The 22,474-nt window shown below is 34.7% G+C and overlaps 1 non-coding gene across 1 annotated transcript; it reads right to left on the minus strand.

Moving 5' to 3' along the window:
• Positions 1–18,155: 18,155 nt before the first annotated feature.
• Positions 18,156–18,262, minus strand: LOC122124487. The gene has a single exon (XR_006150569.1). It is a non-coding gene; the product is annotated as a U6 spliceosomal RNA (small nuclear RNA).
• Positions 18,263–22,474: the final 4,212 nt, after the last annotated feature.

The following is a 22,474-nucleotide window of genomic DNA, read 5'->3' on the forward strand; positions in this document are numbered from 1 at the left end:
CATTAGTAAGTACACAGAAAAGCATTTGCCTGCATGGGACTTACTGTGTGATAGCAAGTAGGAGGTTCAATAAAGAAGTAACTTTTATATTAATTTGGAAGATGGTATGTCCTAGGGAATAATTGAAAGTAGAATCATGCTGGGTGGATACACAGAGCTCAGAATGGAAGTTGAAGTAAATGATATCAATAGAGAGAGATATGTGAAATAGGCTGTTACTTAGAGCAGGAGCTGACTGACCAAAGACACTTGAAGACTAACAGAGAGTCACCAAGAGCTAAGAATGGAGTGAATTCTGCCTTCTGGTCAATTGAGAATAGCTTTACTACTTCTAACTAATTGCAAAGCTCATTCTTATTTTATTAGAAGCACATGAATATGGCATTGGAAAACATCTGAGCTGTACACTAGAGTTACAAAGAACTAGATAACATGAGTAAAGACCAGTACTGCAGCATGTCTCATATGGAAATGTCTTTCATGTGGACACTGGCTTAGCAATGGTACTGAGATGAGAAAAAAATCCACCAGGCTATCCTTTGACCAAAAAGAGAAGACTGTGGGAGTCAGAGGAGAACATTAGAAAAGTACTTGAAATGATGACATCGACTATTGTAATAAACTAGGAAAGAATAGATAACATGTTGAAATTCAGTATGTCTTAAGGTTTGAGTACTTTAACAATGACTAGCAAGCATGCTGCAGGAATGCTGAACAGAGACATCATTAACCTTGAGGTGAGGAGAACTTACCCAGAGCAGTGCTTAGCAAAAGTTTCAGGACGTATAGAGCTCAAGGAGTTGCAGACAAAAACAAATGGAAGGTGTCTTTTCAAATGCCTGATTTTATCTACATTCTGACCTGTTGGTATCAGATCAATTCAGAGTAACATAAACAAATTTTGAAGTCTAGAAACTACACTTAGAAAACAGTTATGTACCACTTAATTCTGCATCATGAGCTGAGAAAGGACCTTTGGAAATATAAATGAGACAATGATTATTCTGAAAACTTAAAAATGCTTTCATAAACCTCTGAAATTTCCTTAAATCATGGATTTGTAATTTCTATCACTAATATTTATTCCTGGACTCAAATATTACTTCCTTAATGACACCTTCCTACTACAATAGGTTATTTGACTTTTGGGTCTCATAGGACTTCCATCATTGTAATTAAGCAAGTATACCCATCTTTTTCTTTGTAAAGTATAAGGGTGACACAGAGATAACAAGCAATTTGTTGGTCTTAGTGCTCCATTTTTTGTTTTGTTTCACTATCTAGTACAATGCCAAGATAAATAATGTCTATGATAAATATTCCTCACATGAATCAAAGCAGAGTCCAAGTAGCAATTATGACAAAAATATGGCCAGTTATTTTAGTGGGACAGAGCAGAAGGGTATGATAAAGACAGAACATAGAACAACAAAGAGTCAGGAAGGCAGTCAATGAGTAAAGAAAATACAGTGATTTCCTATAACACACAAGATGAATTCTAAAAGCCGCAGTGAAACCAAACCTGAAAGCTGTTAGTACTAAACTTTACATATGCTGTTATTCGCTATATATATACACCTATGAAAAAGCTTAATTTACAAATGGAACATAGTAAGAAACCAACAACAGTTAATAATAAAAAGTACAATTTTTTAAAAAAAACACTTTTATATAAATGTGGACTCTGTTTCTTCCTCTCTGTCTTTCTCTGTCTTTCTGTGTTCTCTCAGTCTCTGTCTCCTGTTTCTCTGTGTGGGTCTCAATCTCTTGCTTTTTTTCTCTCTCTCAAAATATTGTACTCTCACCCTTTTATTTAAAGGAAACATTTTATGGCTTCCCTTGCCATACATGAATTGTCAATGTCACTCCTTATGTTTTGGGGACTATTGTTAGTTAAGTAAGAGTTACTTGATTACAGACTCTGAAATACTGAGACTCCATGAGACTATATGATGACTGCAGTGGCTGTTAAGTGACCTGTGGATGGACAGTATTTACGGGTGAATTCACTAGGCAATGGAATGACCATGTCAGTCTGTGTCCTACAATTTAAAACTGATAAATTAGCCAGGCACTGGTGGCTGATGTCTGTATTTCTAACCACTCAGGAGGCTGAGATCTGAGTATTGTGGTTTGAAGAAAAGTCCATGAGATATTTCTCCAATTAACTACCAAAAAGCCATAAGTCAAGCTAGGGCTCCAGTGGTAGAGTGCTACCCTTGAGCAAAAAAGCTCAGGGACATTGCCCAGGACTTGAAGTTCAAGCCCAGGACTGGCACAAACATATAAAAAGAAAGGAAAAAAAGCTATTTATTTCTGGAATTCGTTATTCAATATGTTTGGTTTGTAGTTAACCACAACAATAAAATATGGGAAATGAAATGATGAAGCAGTGGTGACGGCTGTATGGAGTCACCGGGCGTGTGAGAGAGCACATCCTGGGCTCACAGTGCATCGTGAAAAGGGCTCCTCTGAAGAACAGGATTTTTTTAATCAGAAACTAAAATTTAGAAATTCTTAAAATGCATTATTATTAATATTAACACATGGCTCATATATAGGAATTAGTTTAACAATTTGAGGAGACATTTTTTAGCACCAAGCTTGGATTCAAATATCTAGAGGGGCTTCATAACTCAGTCATTTACCAATTGGATATAATAGTTAACTCCAACTTCTTAATTTGAAAATCTAGGACAATAATAGTAACATGAGTTACTTAGAGTTGTAAGAATGCAACTACACAGTATATACAAAGTGCCATAATGTATCTCCCATGCGGTAAGAGGAGTATAGATTAATTATTATGTTATTATAGATATATATTTAACTGAAATTATGTACAATAAGACTATATAACTACCTACACATTACTGAATGAATTAAATGTTTACTTGCTTAACAAACTCTCTGAGTTTTAAATATTTTCTCTCATTCCTGTTCATTAGCTTTTAAAATATCTTTGACCACTCCCTAATTATTGTGATTTACAGGAGTTTTAAACTACAAATTACCTCAAAAACTCTACAGAAGTAGACAAGTTAAAAGTTATAATCTTTTAGGTATTATGTGATGAATAGTATTTATTATGCTTATAATTATCAAATTCATTGCAATTGTAACTTTTAAATTAGTGTGAATAAATTGTAAATGAAGTGATTTGCTAAAACTGAAATTAATGAGAATTATTTCAGCTCAGGTCCCAGATATTTTAAAAAATCAATAAACTTTATTTAAACTTCTGAAATCTCTAAAATCTACAGGATATACCATGGCAATTTGTTGAATTTAAGTAGGAATGAATAAATATACTTGGCATCAACCAAGTGCTCAATAATTATCGATTGACTGAATGAACTGTTTTACTGATATTTTCACAAAGGCAAGCAAGCTAAGAAGTTCATAGGAACACCAGGATCTATCAGTACTAATCATATGATGAATGCCATACTTGGTGTAAACACAGAGAAAACATAACACAAAGACATAATGAACTAACATAAAAAGTAAATTTTTTCTTTATTGTTATGATTTCTTTCCAACTATCTGAAAGACTACAAATTTCATATGCCTAACTGGATCCTTAGATTGATAGTCTACTTATTTTATCTATTTATTTTTATTAGCTTTGGATTGCTCAGGTTTATATGTCACTGTGTTACATAGCATTGTGCATTCTCCAGGTAATAATAATCTCACATGGGCATCATATGAAATAATTATTTGCAATTTAAACTATAGGCTGGATAGAAAAAACATCATGGATTTATTTAGTGAGTGCAGATGTATAATATAGAAGGCAAATGGCTCTTATCTCTGTCCTATGGTAAGATGTATAATATAGAAGGCAAATGGCTCTTATCTCTGTCCTATGGTAAGTGCCAGTACAGGCTTTATGACGGGAGTTGGGAATGAGGCAGGGGCAAGGTGATTAGCTGTAGTTAGCAATCCCATATAACTACCACATGCAAGAGTCATATTCAGAGGTACCCCAGAAAATCTTAGTTTGTTCTCCCTGATCCTCCATGGGGTACCATGTCCAACATGGCAGATGAATCACCCAGGACAGAGGACAGCAGTGAGAGAGCCCTCTGCTCAGCTTCCTGGTGCTGCAATCTCTTCATGCACAATTATAGTCATATCTTGATTGTGTGCAGGGAGGATTCAAAAACCTTGGGCTCACACTCTTAATCTACATGTTTCTTGCCACACTCTGGTAAGCTAAATTAATATTACCAAGATCATTAGCGTTGGGCCATAATTTGATCTCGGGGACCATGAATTTTCCCCCATGCTCATATCCATAAAGAGTTCCTCAGTTAACTTAGTACAGAAATAAATTCTTACAGTTGTCACCTCCTCCAAGGATTCTGGGGTATTATTGGAATTTTTATCAATAGCCACTTCCCCCACCTTGACCACCTTTATCTCATAATCTATAACCAGGTCAACTGGCAAGGGCTTAGGAAATAGTGTAAGTACAGATAACACTTGTGTTTTTTGAAAGTAGGCCAGATTTTAATATTTTCATATAAAATTCGAAAGAATGTAGGAAGAAAAACATAATGCTGTACGCTTTCCTATTCTGTCCATATGTTCACTGTCACACTCTTGACCTTGAATTCCCCACAGTGATGCTCTACCACCTGTGGGGAGACCTATTCATTACTTACTGTCAGGTCTTTGCTACTGACATGTACACCTGTTTGTGTAATTCTTCATCTGTTACCATCATTTCCAAATGACATGGTCTGCTTCTGCAGGACTTGTTAATATGTTTTCTTTTTTCTAATAACACCTGACAGACCATGAATAACTGTATCAAGACAGAAACCCATTGGTCCATGATAATTTTTAAAGTATCATGACACTGAATTACCTGAGACTTTACTCAGTGTTACTTCCTATATATTTTAAAATAAAGGTGTCTTTTTCTTGTTACATTTCACTTTCCTAAAGTAGGGAACAAAAAGATTACAAGATGTTTTCCAAAGCTCTCTGGTCATTCATAAATAAGTTTTATACTGAATTCAGATCTTAAAGGGTCTTATAGTTGCCAGGGTCCAGTGGCTCATTCCTATAATCCTAGCTACTCAGCAGGCTGATAATTGAGGATCACAGTTCAAAGCTAGCCTGGGTTAGAAAGTCCATGAGACTCTTACTTCCAATAAATTACAAAAAAAAAGCCCTTAGTAAAGCTGTGTCCCAGGTGGTATAGTGCTAGCCTTAAGCAAAAGCAGTTCAGGTACAATGCCCAGACCCTGAGTTCAAGCTCAAGATAAAAAAAAAAAAAAAGTAGTCAACAAACTCAGAAAAGTTAGTTGTATATTTTCTCTTTCCCCATGTTTTGTTCTCTGTAAGTAAGTCCCTTGTTTCCCTTCACAATTTCAAATCCTTATATAAGAGAAGGAAGAAAGCCAAGAGTTGGTACAAAGTTGGTATTTCATTCCCAAAATGATCAAACATAACTTAATAACTGTTCTAGTCAGATAGGTACAGAAAAATAAGTAAATAGTATAGAAAGGATGGTAAGTTTTCTATTTAACAGAAATAGTTTGTTAAACTGAGAAAGTGATATTAACAAAGAAAGATGAATCATAATATTCACATACGGCCAATGGCTCAAATACTATCTAGGAATCTTTTAATTTTCAGATATCACTAAAACATTCCATTTGATATCACCAATCTGAACTTAAGTTAGAGCATTCCCAGTGCTCTAACTTATATGAAAAATTCCCAAATGTTTATAGAGCATATCAATGATTAAGATCTGAACTGTTGAGCCATGAAACTGCAGTACATGACAGACAGTAGGAAATCTTGCAGTTGTATTATAATGTTTCAATTAATGACCAAGTCAAATGCAGTCCATTTCTGAACAGAGAATAGATTGGTTCTCAATGTGAGTCTTCACTTACAAGATGGGAAAAGGCTTTTCATGCATGATGGACTAGATCACCAAAAGGAAATAATTTAACAGGCAAAAAAATTTTGCTGGAAAATTTATGATTCCATCTTGAGGCCAAAAGAATTGAGGCCAAAACAAAGATCCCCTTTGCTTATGAAAATTATCATTTTCGAGGATGAGAAGGGATGGGAAGGGGAAACAAAGGAGGAGGCTACAATGTTTGATAAAAAATGTACTCATTATCTTGCCCATGTAATTGTAACCCCTCTGTACAGTATTTTCACAATAAAAATAAATAAATAAATAATAAAAAATTAAAAAAAGAAAATTATCATTTTCTATTTGCATGTTCATTAAGAATGAGAAGTATAAGGCTTTGTATTTCAATGAAATAATATAATAGGATCTCCTTAAATTAGTGAATTATACTGCAGATCATTTTGTGATTCTAGTCTTAAGGTATTAATTTAATTTTATTACAGTAGGAAATATTTTAGAGGCTTTTAATGAACACAGTACACTACTTTCATCTCAAGACACAAAATTTCAGTTAATATATGGCAAAAGTTCTAGAGATCTGTTGTGCATGTCAGAGAGTAGAGTAAAACAATATATTGGTTATGGCTTAAAAAGTTATAAATGGAGCATTTCTAGGGGAGTAAAGAACATTAGTAGTATATATAATATAACCTTCACATTTTTTGCTCTTTTATGTGATGATCACATTGTTTTGAATTATTTTCTTCCTTTTTTATGACATAATTTTAGTGAATGTCTAATTTAAAGGATGTGAAGACTAAAAACACAAATTAGCACCTAGTCTGAATTGAGGGGAACTTGTACATGAGACAAGGTCTAGGAGAGTCATATTAACAATCAAAAGCCAATTCCTAGCAGGAGAAAGCAATTTTAGACTTTGTATATAATTATCATAGAATGTGGGAAAATTTGGTTGATCCTAATGATTTTGATAAAAATTAACAAATACTGATGTAGAGAATGACATTCTTGAAAAGGCTCAGACCTACTTGACATACTTGTCAGGATATAGTTTTTCAGAGAATATTTTTAAAGTGAGAATAAGGAAAATTTGGCCATTAATGTCATGATAGCTTCATATGCTTTACATGTTGTAAATAGCAGTCACTAAAGATTTCTAAACAGGATTTTAAAGATTTCATCATAGAGGTCTTTCACTTTAGTTAACTCCTGGGTATTTCATTTTTTGGGGGGATATTACAAAAGGAGTTTCTTTCCTGATTTCAGCCTCACTCTTCTGACCCATTGTAACAATGAGGAGATATACAAGATTGAACATGAACTTTACAACTTGGGGTGGGGGAGAGAGGAGGGAGGAGTTTGGGAGGTAGGGAGGAAAGGAACTGTAGGGGAAAAATAAAGGAGGGTGTAACAATGCTAGATAGGAAATGGACTCATTACCTTGTTCATGTAACTCTAACCCCTCTGGACAGTATCTTTACAACAAAAATATATATTAAGAAAAGAAAAAATAAATAAAAGCAAACAAAAATATTTCTAAACAGGATCATGCCCTCTGAACTCCATGGACTCCACTCCCAAGTTATGCAAGCTGATCCAAAACTTTGGCAAAGTAGCAGGATACAAAATTAACCCTCAAAAATCATTGGCTTTATGTATGGCAATAACGAGAAGAGCGTGCCTGAAATCAGGAAAGCAACTCCTTTTGTAACAGCCCCACAAAAAATAATATACCTAGGAGCTAACTAAAGAAGTGAATGATTTCTATGATGAAAACTTTAAAAACTTGAAAAAGGAAATTGAAGCAGAACTAAGGAAGTGGAAAAACCTCCCATGCTCCTGGATTGGAAGGATCAACATCGTGCAAATGGTGATACTGCCAAAGGCTATCTACAAATTCAATGTGATACCTATCAATATTCCAACCTCATTCTTCAAGGAAATAGAAGAAGCAATCCAAAAATTCATATGGAGGGGCTGGGAAGGTGGCTCAGTGGTAGAACACTTGCCTTGCATGCCTGAGGCCCTGGGTTCGATTCCTCAGCACCAAATAAACAAAAAGTAAAAAGCCCAGAGTGGCGCTGTGGCTCAAGTGGTAGAGCATTAGCCTTGAGCTGAAGAGCTGAGGAACAGCGCCCAGGCCCAGAATTCAGGCCCCACGACCGGACCCAAAAAAAAATTTTCATATGGAACAATAAAAGACCCAGAATAGTAAAAATAATCTTTAACAGAGAGAATAGTGCTGCAGGAATAGCAAAACCAAATTTCAAACTCTACCACAAAGCCATAGTAATCAAAACAGCTTGGTACTGGCACAAGAACAGACCTCAGGAACAATGGAATAGAACTAAAGACCCAGAAATGAACCCACAGACCTATAGCCACCTAATCTTCGATAAGGGAGCTAAACAAATAAAATGTATGAAAGACAGCCTCTTCAGTAAATGGTGCTGGCAAAATTGGTTAAACACCTATAGAAAACTAAAGGTAGATCCTTACCTATCACTTGCACCAGAATCAACTCCAAATGGATTAAAGACCTTGAAGTCAAAGCAGACACTCTGAAAACATTACAGGAAGGAATAGGAGAAACATAGGGCTCCTTGGCACAGGCGGAAATTTTCTTAAAAGAGACCTAGAAACAACAAATCAAAGAAAGGTTGGACAAATGGGATTGCAAGAAACTGCAGAGCTTCTGCATGGCAAAAGACATAGCTAGCAAGATCAATAGAAAGCCCACGGATTGGGAGAAGATCTTCACTAGCCATACGATGGACACGAGTCTCATATCTAAAATATACTTAGAACTCAAAAAATTAAGCTCCTCAACAACAAATCCTCAAAGAAACAACTGCCCAATAAATAAGTGGGCTAAAGATTTACAGAGAAACTTCTTTGAAGAGGAAAGAAGGATGGCCAATAGACACATGAAGAAGTGCTCAACCTCTCTGGCCATAAAAGAAATGCAAATCAAACAACATTGAGATTTCACCTCACCCCAGTTAGAATGGCTATAATCAAGAACTCTAATAACAATAGATGCTGGAGGGGATGTGGACAGAAGCAAACACTACTGCATTGTTGGTGGGAGTGTAAACTTGTTCAATCACTTTGGAAAGTAGTATGGAGTTTCCTCAAAAGACTCCACATAGAGCTCCCCTATGACCCAGCAATCCCACTTTTGGGCATTTACCCAAAGGATCACAAACAAGGTCATACCAAAGATACCAACACAACCATGCTTATCACAGCATTATTTACCATAGCTAAGATATGGAACCCACGCAGATGCCCCTCAGTAGATGAATGGATCAAGAAAATGTGGTATATAAACACAATGGAATTCTATGCCTCCATCAGAAAGAATGACATTGCCCCATATATTAGGAAATGGAAAGACTTGGGAAAAATGTATTAAGTGAATTAAGCCAGACCCAAAGAAACATAGGTCCCATGGTTTCCCTTATCTGCAATAACTAGTATATGTCAAGACAAGCAGAAGGAGTCAAAAGCTATGTACATTTTACCATATAACCTGATGCTAAGTGAAATGAACCCCAAGATAGGGACACAAGAGATTTATCTTTCTTATTGTTCTTTTTAATATACTATGTGATTTTTGTACATTCTTCCCTAATGGTACAACTCCTGTTGTCACTGTATTTGATTCCAGTGTCCTGCATCTTGCATATACAATTTTCTAATTTGGGAAAGGTAAGGGAAAAAATGCTTACATAGGGATACCAGTTGAGCCATTGTAACAATGAGATGTATAAGACAGTATGTTGAAAATGAACTTTACAATTTTTTTGGGTGAGGAGGGAGGAGTTGGGGAGTTGGGGAGGAAAGGAATGGTAGGGAAAAAACAAAGGAGTGGGTAACAATGCTCGATAGGATATGGACTCATTACCTTGCTTATGTACAGTACAGTATCTTTACAATAAAAATATGTATTAAAAACATTTCCAAACTGGAAAAATATTATTTTAATTTTGGAAATGGGATTCAGTAGCACTTGGAGGAAACCATGACATCTGCACTCTTCCCTTTACATGTGTACTTTTTTTTTCCTTTCTCCATTCTTAGGTCAATCAATCTTCCGCTTTCCATGTCTCAGCCTTGTTCTCTCACAGCAAAGGTACCCATCCCTGTCTCCCTCCCCTTCTTCCCTCAACCTTGTCTTTGCTATTAGTAATTCCCTGTGAAGATTTAATTATAAAATGTTAGTTAACTAGAAGAAATATTTTCAAAAATATTTAAGAGCACAGAAAAAAAAACCCAGAACACTTACATAGGGATATAGGTCGGCAGGTAACAATGAGATATACAACACACTATGTTGAGTTTATGGGCAGGGAGGGTGGTTGGAGGGGGAGTGTAGTTGTGGAGGTGGGGAGGGAAGAAATGGTAGGGGAAAAGCAAAGGAGGAGTAACAATGCTCAATAGGAAATATACTCATAACCTTGCTCATGTAACTGTAACCCCTCTGTGCAGTATTTTTACAATAAATATGTATTAAAAATGTTCTATAGGCATTTCCCCTAAAAAGTCATTTTCAGAAAGGAAGCAATGATGAAAAACAAAGTAAGGCATTATATAAGTGCTCATACTTACACTGTTTATTCCTCCAACTATTTTTTATTGTTTCAGCTGGTAGGTTAAGGGAAATGACCACCACAATTTCAGATATGGAAGAAGACACATATTTAAGGGGTTAAATCTTTTCTTTCTAGATGAATTCAAGCTGAATAGAGGAATTAGAACTACCTTTTAAACATTTTGTTTTGGGAGTTAAAGGTATTTATTTTTATTTTAGCTTAACCAATGACATATTCCATCATTGTTTCAAGAGTTGTAATTCTCTTGTTCTCTTGAACACACCCCCACAGTACATAATGATTCTCTTCTTAGCCAAATCACTAGCAAAACAGAGTAGGAAGAAAACAGAGAAAGCCAACAGGAGATATGTCAAATGTGGACCTGTATAATCAATGTGGCCAAGTCCTCCCTCCTTTGCTCTCCTATAAACACAATGCAAGCTCTTATTTTTATTCACTCTTATCCTCATTCCTAATGAATTAAAGTTGCCCTTTTCAAGCTTTAAAAATCATCTGTGGTAGAAACACCAATTATAAATTTATACACACACACAACTAATACCATTGCTAAAAGAAAGCCCTAAAAAACAAAAAAATTACTTGTTTTTTTTAAATATTAAAGGAAGGCCAAAATTACTAAAAGCCATTGCTACCCTATATTGTAAAACTTAGTGAAGGTTTGCTGAGTGTTAATATTAAAATAATCTTTCTCTGTATGTGTGTGGATGGGCGGGGGACTGGAGTTAAACTCAGGGTCTTGCAATCTCCTTTGGCTGTTTTACTTATAGCTAGTGCTCTACCACTAGAGCTACAAATAAACTTCCATAAGTTAATCTTCACAATATTTTAACTCCACAATTTGGGGATGGAAAAGCAAGTATTTGAGTCAACGGCATTAGAAAAACAATTTTTAAATAATTAACTTTGTCATAGCTCATAAAAGAAAACTATTTTTCAAAGTACTGTCATCAATCTTCTTTTTCTATCCCTTAGTTTGAGAATTTAGTCAAATGAAAATAATACAAATGTCATTTTCAATTTGCAGAATCAAGATGAAAGAATCTTGTATATTGTTAGCACTTAATATTCACTATCAATTTACAACTACATAAGGTTAGTGTTAATAGAAAATGAGTGCTGGAAATAATTTACACAGGATCAATGTGTGTTAACCATGAGTAAAATTACATAATTACTGGTGTTCTGATATATTGTCATCATCATTTCAACATTTTATGGACTTCATACTCATGGTTGAAAGCACTCAATTACCAACAAGAAGTTATAACACTACAGAAAAAATTTTAGCTGTTTAATTTGAGGACAGTGGTACTTTGTCATTTAGCCTTCAACTATTATATAAAACAGTAGAGCTTCTCTTCATGGGGCTGGAAAGTTTATTAACTTCAATTTAAAAACAATATATCTAGGATAGTCCTAGCAGAGGATCACAATAGCTCAATAGCTATGTACACATGTCCATATAAAATGATGCTAATTGAAATGAACTCCAAGATATGAAAACAAGAGTTTTTATTGTTTTTGTTTAGTTATTTTTTTGTCAGCCATGGGGCCTGAACTTTGGGCATGGGCGCTGTTCCTGAGCTCTTGAGCTCAAGGATAGCTAGCACTCTACCACTTGAGCCACAGCACCACTTCTGCTTATGTGATACTGCGGAATCAAACCCAGGGCCTCATGCATGTAAGACAAGCAATCCACCACTGAGCCACCTTCCCAGCCCTGGTTGTTGTTTTTAATGTACTGTGTGAGGTTATTTCTTTTTCTTTCATTTTTCCCCCTTTGGTTTATCCCCTGTTGTCACTGTTTTTGATTTTGGTACTGTGTGACTTGTATACACATCTCTCTGATTTGGGGAAGGGAAAGATAATAACAAAATGGTGAGACAAATGACAAAGGGTGAACAAATGCAACAACAATACTCACAAGACAACGTGTTGGAAATGATCTTTACAACTTGTGTGGGGGAGTGGCTGGGGGAGGGAAAATAGGAGAAAATGAGGGAGGAGTAACACTGTCTGACAATAACGTACTCATAACCTTACTTATGTAACTGTAACCCCTTTGTACATCACTTTTACAATAAAATAAAGTAAAATTAGAACCAAAAAAACTCCTCACTTACATGGCATATTCACTTTAAAACTAGACTACAAGGACACTACTATTTTCAAACTTAATAGAATCCATGGAGAAATCAAAGACAATATTTGAGCATTCCTCGAAAATCTACAGTAAAGAGATCATCTTAAAAATATATCAGTCCTCAGCTGGGAAGGTGGCTCAGGGATGGAGCACTTGCCTTGCATGCATGAGGCCCTGGGTTTGATTCCTCAGCACCACATGAGCAAAAATAAAAAAGCCGGAAGTGGCGCTGTGGCTCAAGTGGTAGAGCGCTAGCCTTGAGCTGAATAGCTGAGGGACAGCGCCCAGGTCCAGAGTCAGGCCCCATGACCAGACCCAAAAAAATTAATATATATATATATACATATATATATATGTATATATCAATCCAGTTCAAGAATGTTCTGTATTTTATCACCTAGAATATAGTTTGAGTCCACAAACCATGTATAATTAAGTGTATAATTTACAACGATTTTCATGAATGTTTTCTTTGTGCATGAAGCTCAATGTCTTAAGCAAAAAAGTACAATTGCAGATATTGTACCACCTAACTTCAAACTAATAATACAAATATTTAATAAATAAAATAACATGTTTCTGACATTAAAAGTATGCCCGTCAACTAACAGAACAGAAAAGAAAGCCCAGAAATTAAACATATATTTATGAACAAATCACTGTTCACCAAAGGTGCCAAGAACACAATAGGGTGGTGGTGGGAAAGAGTAGATATTTACGTGCAGAAGAATGAAATGGTCCCAAACTTTTCATACGAAACTCAACTCAAAGTGCAGTAAGACTTAAGTGTATGGATTAAAACAATAAAATAACTAGAAGAATATGCAAGTGTGACAATTCCATGACTCAATTTGGGTACATGTGTGTGCATGTGCACGGGCACATGCACAGAAAAACAGACAAATAGGATTGTATCAAACTAAAAAGCTGCTATTCAGGAAATTATTAATAAAGTAAAGAAGCAACCAGTGATAATGTCACTATAGTATACACTTTGTAAGGGGTTAAACCAACAATATAAAAAACCTTACATTCATAGCAAGGAAACAACCTGGTTAAAAAGAAAGAAAAGAATTTAAGATAAAATCCTCAAAAGATTTACAAATGTCTAACAAGTATATGAAAAACATGTTTCTCATCATCAATCACCAGGGAAATGCAAATTAAAATCACAGTGAGATAGAACTTTCAGAATGGCTATTACAAAAAGAAAGAGGGAAAAAGAAACAAGTTTTGGAAGGGAGATGGAAAAAAGGGATCTCTTATGCACTGTTATATAACTGTAAATTATGTATTGAAACCATATTCTAACCACCCCTTGAGTTCCTCATCATTCCTTCCTCCCAATTGAAGTCTCTGATCCTCAGAGGATTCTGACTGGTGACTAAAACTAAGAAAAGTATCAACTTCAATATATACATTATATATGTAATTATTCTCCTATATATGCATACATATCAATGGTTAAGTTTCATTTATGAATTAGACCCAATAAGAGATTAAGTAATAATTATTAAATTTAAAATTACATATAATTTAGCAAAATTAAATGAACTTATTTATCTCCCAAAATATTGTACTCATCCTTCTTGTGATGTTCAGTGGCTCAATGATTATGTGATTAGATGAATTAAGATGAAGAACAGCATAAGCATTATGATATCATGTTAAGCCATTATTGATCTTCTGACAGTAAGTCTGAAGAAGGATCATTTACTTTGGGTAACCAGGGACCATTGCCCATGTATATTACATGTGTACATGTGTGTGCATATATATCTGTATACATATGCATATATGTGTACATATATAGGTGTAAAGTTTTGTCCTATGTTTTACAAAAGTGTTCTCCCAGTCAATTGCTTGTCCTTTAATTAATTTTCTAAGCAGTGTACTATAAGGAATAAATATTTTAAATTTGAACAATCTAATGTATTTTTTTCTTTTGTAACTTGTGCTTTGCCTTACCCAAAGTCATAATTATTTCTCCTGTTTTCTCCTACACTATATACTTTATAGCTCTCTATGTAGCTTGCAAGTCTATAATCTAGTATGAATAAGTTTTGTGTATAGAGTAAGGTAATGTTTAAGCTTATTGTTTTCTGTATGGCTATCCAATTGCCCCAGCAAAAGCTGTGGGGAAAACTAGCAATCCCATGTTGAATTACTATGGATCTTTTGTCAAAACCCACTGATCACATTTCTGAGCTTTCTTGTTTTGTACTTCAATCACAGTGTCTTGAGTATGTAATAGTATAACTAAGACTTGAAATCAAACATTGTAAGTTTTCTAGCTTTGTTTTCTCTTTTAACAAAAATCTTGACTATTCTTTTTGGAATATCCTATGCAGTTTTAAAATCAGTTTGTTTGTTAAAATATTTTGAAAATGCTACCTTTGTGGCTGGGAATGTCACTTAGTGGTAGGGTGCTTGCTTAGTATGCATGAAGCCCTAGGTTCTGTTCCTCAGTACCATAAAAACAGAAAAAGCCAGAAGTAGCTCAAGTGGTAGAGTGCTAGCCTTGAGCTACAGAAGCTCAGGGTTAGTGCCCAGGTCCTGAATTCAAGCCTCAGAACTAGAAGAAAAAAAAAGAGCACATTGAAACTATTGATCACTTTGAAAACAATGTAAAGTTGCTCTTTTTGTCCATACCCAATGGTTTGTTGTTAGTATAGAGAAACACAACTAAGGTACATAGAAAATACATCTGTGGTTTTCATTTCTTGTCATAACTTTGATTTTGGTAGCTAGATAACGTTGAACTTTTAAAATCATGTCTTATTATCTTTGATAAGTTCCTATCTTGTTGGCTTTTTTTTTTTGGCAAAGGGTGACTAGAAATTATCAATGAAGCCACTTGTGGTTGAAAAATTTCTTTTTAGAGAGATTTGAAACAAAAGATTCAAATCTGTTTTACACTTACTAATTACTTCTTCAGAGAGCTTGGTAGTTCCTTTTTAAAAGTTATTTCCTATTTTTAGTTGTAAAATTATTTACTTAGTATTTGCACTTAATATTCTTTCATTAACTCTATTTCTCTGAAGTCTGTATTCTGGTATTTTGATATATTGAGTTGTTTCTTCTTTAACTTGACCAGTCTGGCTAAAGACAGTAATTTCATTAATATTTTTCCAAAATGATCATTTGGTTTTATTTGCTTTTTTAATTTTCTGGTTATACTTTATTCAGTTCTTGACTTAGACTTAATATTTCAGTCTTTCTGCTTGTTTTGAGCTTAATAATCTGTTCTTATTAATAACTTTTAAGTCCATTGATATGATACTATTCTTCTTTTATAATAAAAGCAGTTGGTGATTAAAAAGTCAACTCTAGCTGCATCTTACCTATTTTGCTCTCTAGGAATTTAATTTTCATTCCACTCAAAATATTTATTATTTTATTTTGTGATTATTTCTTTGACATGGATTATTTATAAACATGCTATTCTCTTATTACTAATTTCTAGGTCAATTCTGCTAATCATACATTTTGTGAATTCATTTGTCATTACGTTATGGAAACTTGCTCATGTCCAGCATATGGTTTCTCCAGATGGATGCTCTGGGTGTGAACTCTCTGTTATTTGGAAATGTATCCATGCTGAGCATTTAAATGATAGCTTTGTTCAAGTCTTTTATTCTTTTCCCGATTTTCCCTACTTGCTCTATATCAGTTACTGAGAATGGATTGTTGGAGCCCCTGAAACACTGTATATTTCTTCTTCCAATTTTTCTTCTTATGGGCAAGGCTACCTTAGTACTACTATGTCCTCTGAACAAAGTGAACTATTTTTCACACATTTATATTTTGTATGAAAATTGTTTTCTCCCTGTATTGCTCTCCTCGTTCTATTCTCCATCACTCCACGTACTCAAAAGCTTTTAGTGAATTTCCCATGTCATCTTCATATATAAAATCAATATATTTCAATAGTATTCACTCTATCATTCTCTTTCTATCTCCTCTCTCCTCTTATGCCCTCAAAGTCCCACAATTATAATCATGCTCTATTTCTAGCATATAAGCATATACATATATTTATGTATATGTACATCTTTTACGTCTAAATCATACATATAAGAAAACGTATGCAACTTTTGTCACAGATATTACCTTAGCCTATTTCACTTCACAAAATGATCTCCAATTCCATATATATTTTCTTACCAATAGCATAATATCACTCTTCATGAATGAATAATAATGTATACTGTATATACTACATTATCTTCATCCATTCTTTACTTGTAAGGAATCTAGGCTGCTTGCACAGTGAATAATGTATGCTGCAATAAACATGGATGTGCAAGTGCCTATTTTATTCTAACATAAATACCAACATGTTTATTTTCAGTTTATTAAAGAACTTCCATACATTAATTTACATTCTCAATTATAAATTCTTTTTCCCCTGCATCCTCATCAGTTTCTTTATTATTGTTTGCATTCTTGATGGTGATCATTCTGAGATAAAATGTTTATGTAATTTTAGTTTGCCTTTCCTATATATCCATGGATATTGACCATTTCTTCATATATTTACTAGATATTTTTGTTTTTTTTTGTTTTTTTTTTATGTGTCTGTGCTTTTTTTTTTAATTTAATTTAATTTTATTTGTGAACATACTGTACAGAGGAGTTACAGTTACATGGGCAGGATAATGCGTACATTTCTTACCAAGCATTGCAGCCTCCTCCTTTGTTTACCCTTCACATCCCTTCCCAGCCTCCCCCTCCCCCCCTAATCCCAATCCTTCTCCTTCCCCCCCTTCCCCCCCCCCCCCCCCCCCCCCCCCGCACCAACGTTGTAAAGCTCGTTTTGGACATGACAACTTGTACTTCTCATTGTTGCAACAGGTCCACCTGTATCCTTAAACAACTGGTTTTTCCCCATCTCCTCCACAAGTTATACTGACATCAAATATAGTGAAAGCAGGGGTTATACTGTGGGGGAGGGACATACAAAGCAACAAAGAGATAATCTTATAAATGTGTTAGAAACACACACATGAAAGAAAAAAACATTAAAATACACATCTAAGGGTTCATTTTCCTGACATCACATTATCTGACCTTTTCCGCTTGACTCATACATATACTAGATATTAAAAATAAGGGAAACCATGGGACCTACGTTTCTTTGGGCTTGGCTTACTTCACTTAATATAATTTTTTCCAAGTTTTTCCATTTCCTAACAAATGGGGCAATGTCATTCTTTCTGATGGAGGCATAGAATTCCATTGTGTCTATATACCACATTTTCTTGATCCATTCATCTACTGAGGGGCATCTGGGTTGGTTCCATATCTTAGCTATGGTAAATAATGCTGCAATAAACATAGTTGTGCTGGTAGCTTTAGTGTGGTCTTGTTTGTAAACATTAGGGTAAATGCCCAAAAGTGGGATTGCTGGGTCATAGGGGAGCTCTATGTGAAGTCTTTTGAGGAACCTCCATACTGCTTTCCAAAGTGGTTGAACAAGAAAAATATGGAACGCTTCACGAATTTGCGTGTTATCCTTGCGCAGGGGCCATGCTAATCTTCTCTGTATCGTTCCAATTTTAGTATATGTGCTGCCGAAGCGAGCACGATATTTTTGTTTTTAAAGAACTGTCTATTCAGTTCATGTGCCTAATTATTAATTGGCTTGTTGGTTCTTTAAGAGTTTTGTTTCTTGAGCTCTCTGTATATTCTGGCTTTCATCCCTTGTCAGATGGACAGGTAGCCAGGATTTTCTCCTATCGTAGGCTGTCTTTTCAGTCTAGTGAGTATTTATCATACAGAAACTTTTTAGTTTGACATATTTTTATTTGCCAATCCTTACTTCTTTTGCTGACCTATTAGAGGAAATTATATTCAGGAAGTTATTGCTTATGCCTCTTCCTTCTATTGTTTTACTTAAGATTTCCTGCAGTAGCTACAAATTTTTAGGACTTACATCAGGGTGTTAGATCTACTTTCGATTGATAGTAATACAGGAAGAGCGACAGGCATGTAATTCCAGTTATTCATATGTGAATATCTAGTTTTCCCAATATCTTTTGTTAAAAGAACTATTTTCTGTCCAATATATGGTTTTGGCATCTTTGTCAAAAGGTGAATCAGGATAGGGTTTTCTGTATTATTCCATTGGTCTATGTGTTTATTTTTGTTCCAGTACTGTGCAAGATTTGTTACTAGGGCTCTGTAGTATATAATTTGAAGTTAGATATTCATCTCTGATAAGAGTCTCACAAAATTCCCTGCCCAGACTGGATTTGTACTATAATCCTCAAATCTCAGCTTCCCGAGCACCTAGGATTACAAGACAAGCACCTCAGATGCCCAGCTTTTTAAAAAAATTGCTGTTGAGAATATGAAGAATAAATTTGTTTTCCTGATTTCCTTTTAAGCCTATTCATTGTTGGTATAGAAAAGATACTGATTTTTTTACATTGAATTGTATCACCATATATGTATTTGTATATCTATATGTGTATATATATGTATGTATACATGTGTATATACATGTACATATGTATGTGTATATATAAAACATATACACATTTATATATGCATTTGTTTACATTTATATACAAACATATATAAATGTATATGTATATATTTATACATATATAAGCATATATATGTATACATATATGTCTTCTTGTCCCTAATGTAAAACAGAAAAACCTAATGGCATACATTAGTGATCACAGAGATTATTTTGATGGAAACAAGAAATACTTAGCATTTTTTAGGCCTTTTCTATATGTGCCCACATTTTTTAAGTGGGCTTATAACTAGAGGCAGAATAAATTATGACATAAAACATAGATATTTACATTTTCATCTCTTTTGGGAAGGCTGTCATCACATATGGCCTGTGTGAGGTAAAGCTAGTAATTCAGTAGAAATATGCCATCATTTGATATAATGCAGCAAATGAAATGCAAAGTGAATATGTACATTCCAACAAAGTTTTCCTTCAGGACTGTCTGTTGTGCTGAAATGTCTTCCTTATCTATAATGGGTATTTTTTGGGTTTTCTTTCGTCTTTTTGTTTTGTGCTTAGCCAAATACGTGCATGTGCAGGTACACATTCACACTGGAGCTTGAACTAGGCACTGTCGCTTGGCTTCTTTGCTCATGGCTAATGCTTTAACCCTTGAGCCACAGCTGCAGTTCTGGTTTTTAAATGATTCATTGGAGATAAATAGGGTCTTACACACTTTCCTGGCTGGGCTTGTTTTGAACCATGATCCCTATAGCACATCCTCCTGAGTAACTAGAATTGCAAGCATGAGCCACTGGAACACAGCTGAATACTATTTTAGAATCCAAGTTTAAAACAAAACATTTCTTTACCTATCTATCTCTGTAAAAAGTTTATCCACCAGATAATCCTGATAATCTAAACTCAATTGTATTTACCTGTATGCTATTCTCTCTTCTAATGTTGCACAGGTTGCTAACTTTAATTTTATAATAATAATTATAAATTAATTCTGGCTGCTTAATAATCTATTCTCACATCCAGTGGTGGACAATAATCACCATTTATTTAGCTTCAAGTTCTGTTGAACATTTTGTCTGGTCTGAACTGCCTCTCACTAACCTCAGCTATGTTAGTTCATGCATTTGAAGTGTGCCAGATGTTAACCAGGAGTGCTGGTGGCCTGACTGAGAGGACTTGTATGTGGCTGGAGACTGAGCCACACAATTGTCATCCAGCATGCTGGCCTGTGCTTCTTCCTAAAGATCCAAGATACTAAGAATCAAGACAACAAACTCCTTGTGCAGGCACTTCCCAAAATTATGCTAGAATCAATTCAGTGACTCTCCCATTGGTCAAAGCAACCTACTTTTGGTAGAAAAATCCCTCCCAATACAGAAAAAGGTAAACTTGGTCCCATTCTTTATAATGTACTGAAATATAGACTTTTTTGTTATTATTTCCTAAAGCATACATGATAGTGACAATTTATGTAGCATTTACATATTATTAGTCATCATAAGCCATCTAGAGATTATTTAAAAATATTAGAAGATATGTGTAGGTTTGTTCTTTTTTAAAGGTATTATGTTTTATAAAAGGATTGAATATCCAAGGGTTGTCATAACTGAAAGTATTCCTTGAACAAATGCCATGTGGCTCTCACTGTAAGTTCTTCTAAACTTGGGGATGTTAAAAAAAAAGCAACATTATTTATGTCTGGTTTTAGCCCACAAGAGGTGAATGTTTGGATTATTTTTTATTGCAAATGCATTTTAAAGAGGTAATTAAATAAGTGATGTGCTAAAGTTCTTGAAAAGTATACATAAATTCTGTTGATTTTTGAAATAAAACCTTTATCATATTACATTCAGGTATTTAAAGTATGAATATACAATATACAGATCATTTGTAACATTTTTATGATTTAGAAATGTAACTTTTGGTTGGCTTCCATTCTCAGGGCACAAATTGATATATCAAACTAAGCTTTCAATTTCTTATAAAAAAGCACTAAAGTACACCATGAACGCTAACCTTCCTACAATTAGTATTTACACAGTCTCTCCTGTCAGTTACAATGTAGAAGCTGATAGCACTCTCCTGCCCCATAGCTCCACTGGCGTTGAACGAATTTGCTTATATACCATGCTACACCATTGCTCTTACAACTGGTTATTGGGCTGTGAATGAACAGTTTCCACAAGTGGCTTTAAAAACCTGATCTGAAAAGCCTGTGGAGTTAAGACTTTGGGGACAACTCAGTTATGGGCAAAGCCAATCTGATGAAACCAAGATGGAAATGAAATAGAGCCACTGAAAAGATGAAAGATAAGAGGCTACAAGCTCCACAGAGACTAGATAGATATGGATAGATAGATAGATAGATCAATAGATATTGATGAACGAAATGAAAATATTTATATAAAATAGTTCTCAAAGATCATCCCATAAAAAAAATCCCCTTTACTAACATTGGCTAGAAACAGTTTAGGTACATTATGACAAAATGAATTCAAATCATCAAGTCATCTTTTATGTAAGGGGCTGAGTCACCATCTAACCCCAAGTCTAATACCTCTTCTACTTTATTTTTGATACATCTTAACATAAACATGGGACATGGAAATATATTTAGCAAAAGACCTCAAGGGAATAAAACTTTTTAGACTGGTCTAGAGATTCTTAATTCCTTTTCTCTTCTACTAAAAATAGCACATAAAATATCTAAAAATAATAAATGTGATATTCTGATAAACGGAGAAGCTGAGTTCCTTACATTTACATTTTTACATTATAAATAGCTCATGCCAGGCACCAGTGACTCATGCCTATAATCCTAGCTACTTAGGAAGCTGAGATTTTAGGATTGAGGTCCAAAGACAGCCTGAACAGAAAAATCCAAGAAAGACTTTAATCACTTATCAAAAAGAGCTGGAAGGAGAGCTGTGGTTCAGTTGGGAGATGTTAGCCTTAAGCAAAAAGTTGTAGAGGTGGGAGGGAAGGGACGGTAGGGGAAAAAACAAAGGAGGAGACAACAATGCTTGATAAGAAATGTACTCATTACCTTGCTCATGTAACTGTAACCCCTCCTGTACAGTATTCTCATAATAAAAAACTTCTTTAAAAAAGGTTCACAGAAGGTGACTAGGCCCTGAGTCAAAGCCCCAGAACCAGCACAAAAACAAACAAAACACCATATATTTGTATCCTGAAAAGAATATTTCAGGGGTGACTTACAAATATAATAGTTTACAGAGAGATAACTTAGCTTCAGTACTCTATTCTAGAACTCTGTAAAAAATATACATTCTAGTTAGGTGTGG

This window comes from Dipodomys spectabilis, unplaced genomic scaffold (genome assembly GCF_019054845.1).
Source record: "Dipodomys spectabilis isolate Male_0828 unplaced genomic scaffold, ASM1905484v1 ptg000235l, whole genome shotgun sequence".
NCBI classification, from domain to species: domain Eukaryota; kingdom Metazoa; phylum Chordata; class Mammalia; order Rodentia; family Heteromyidae; genus Dipodomys; species Dipodomys spectabilis.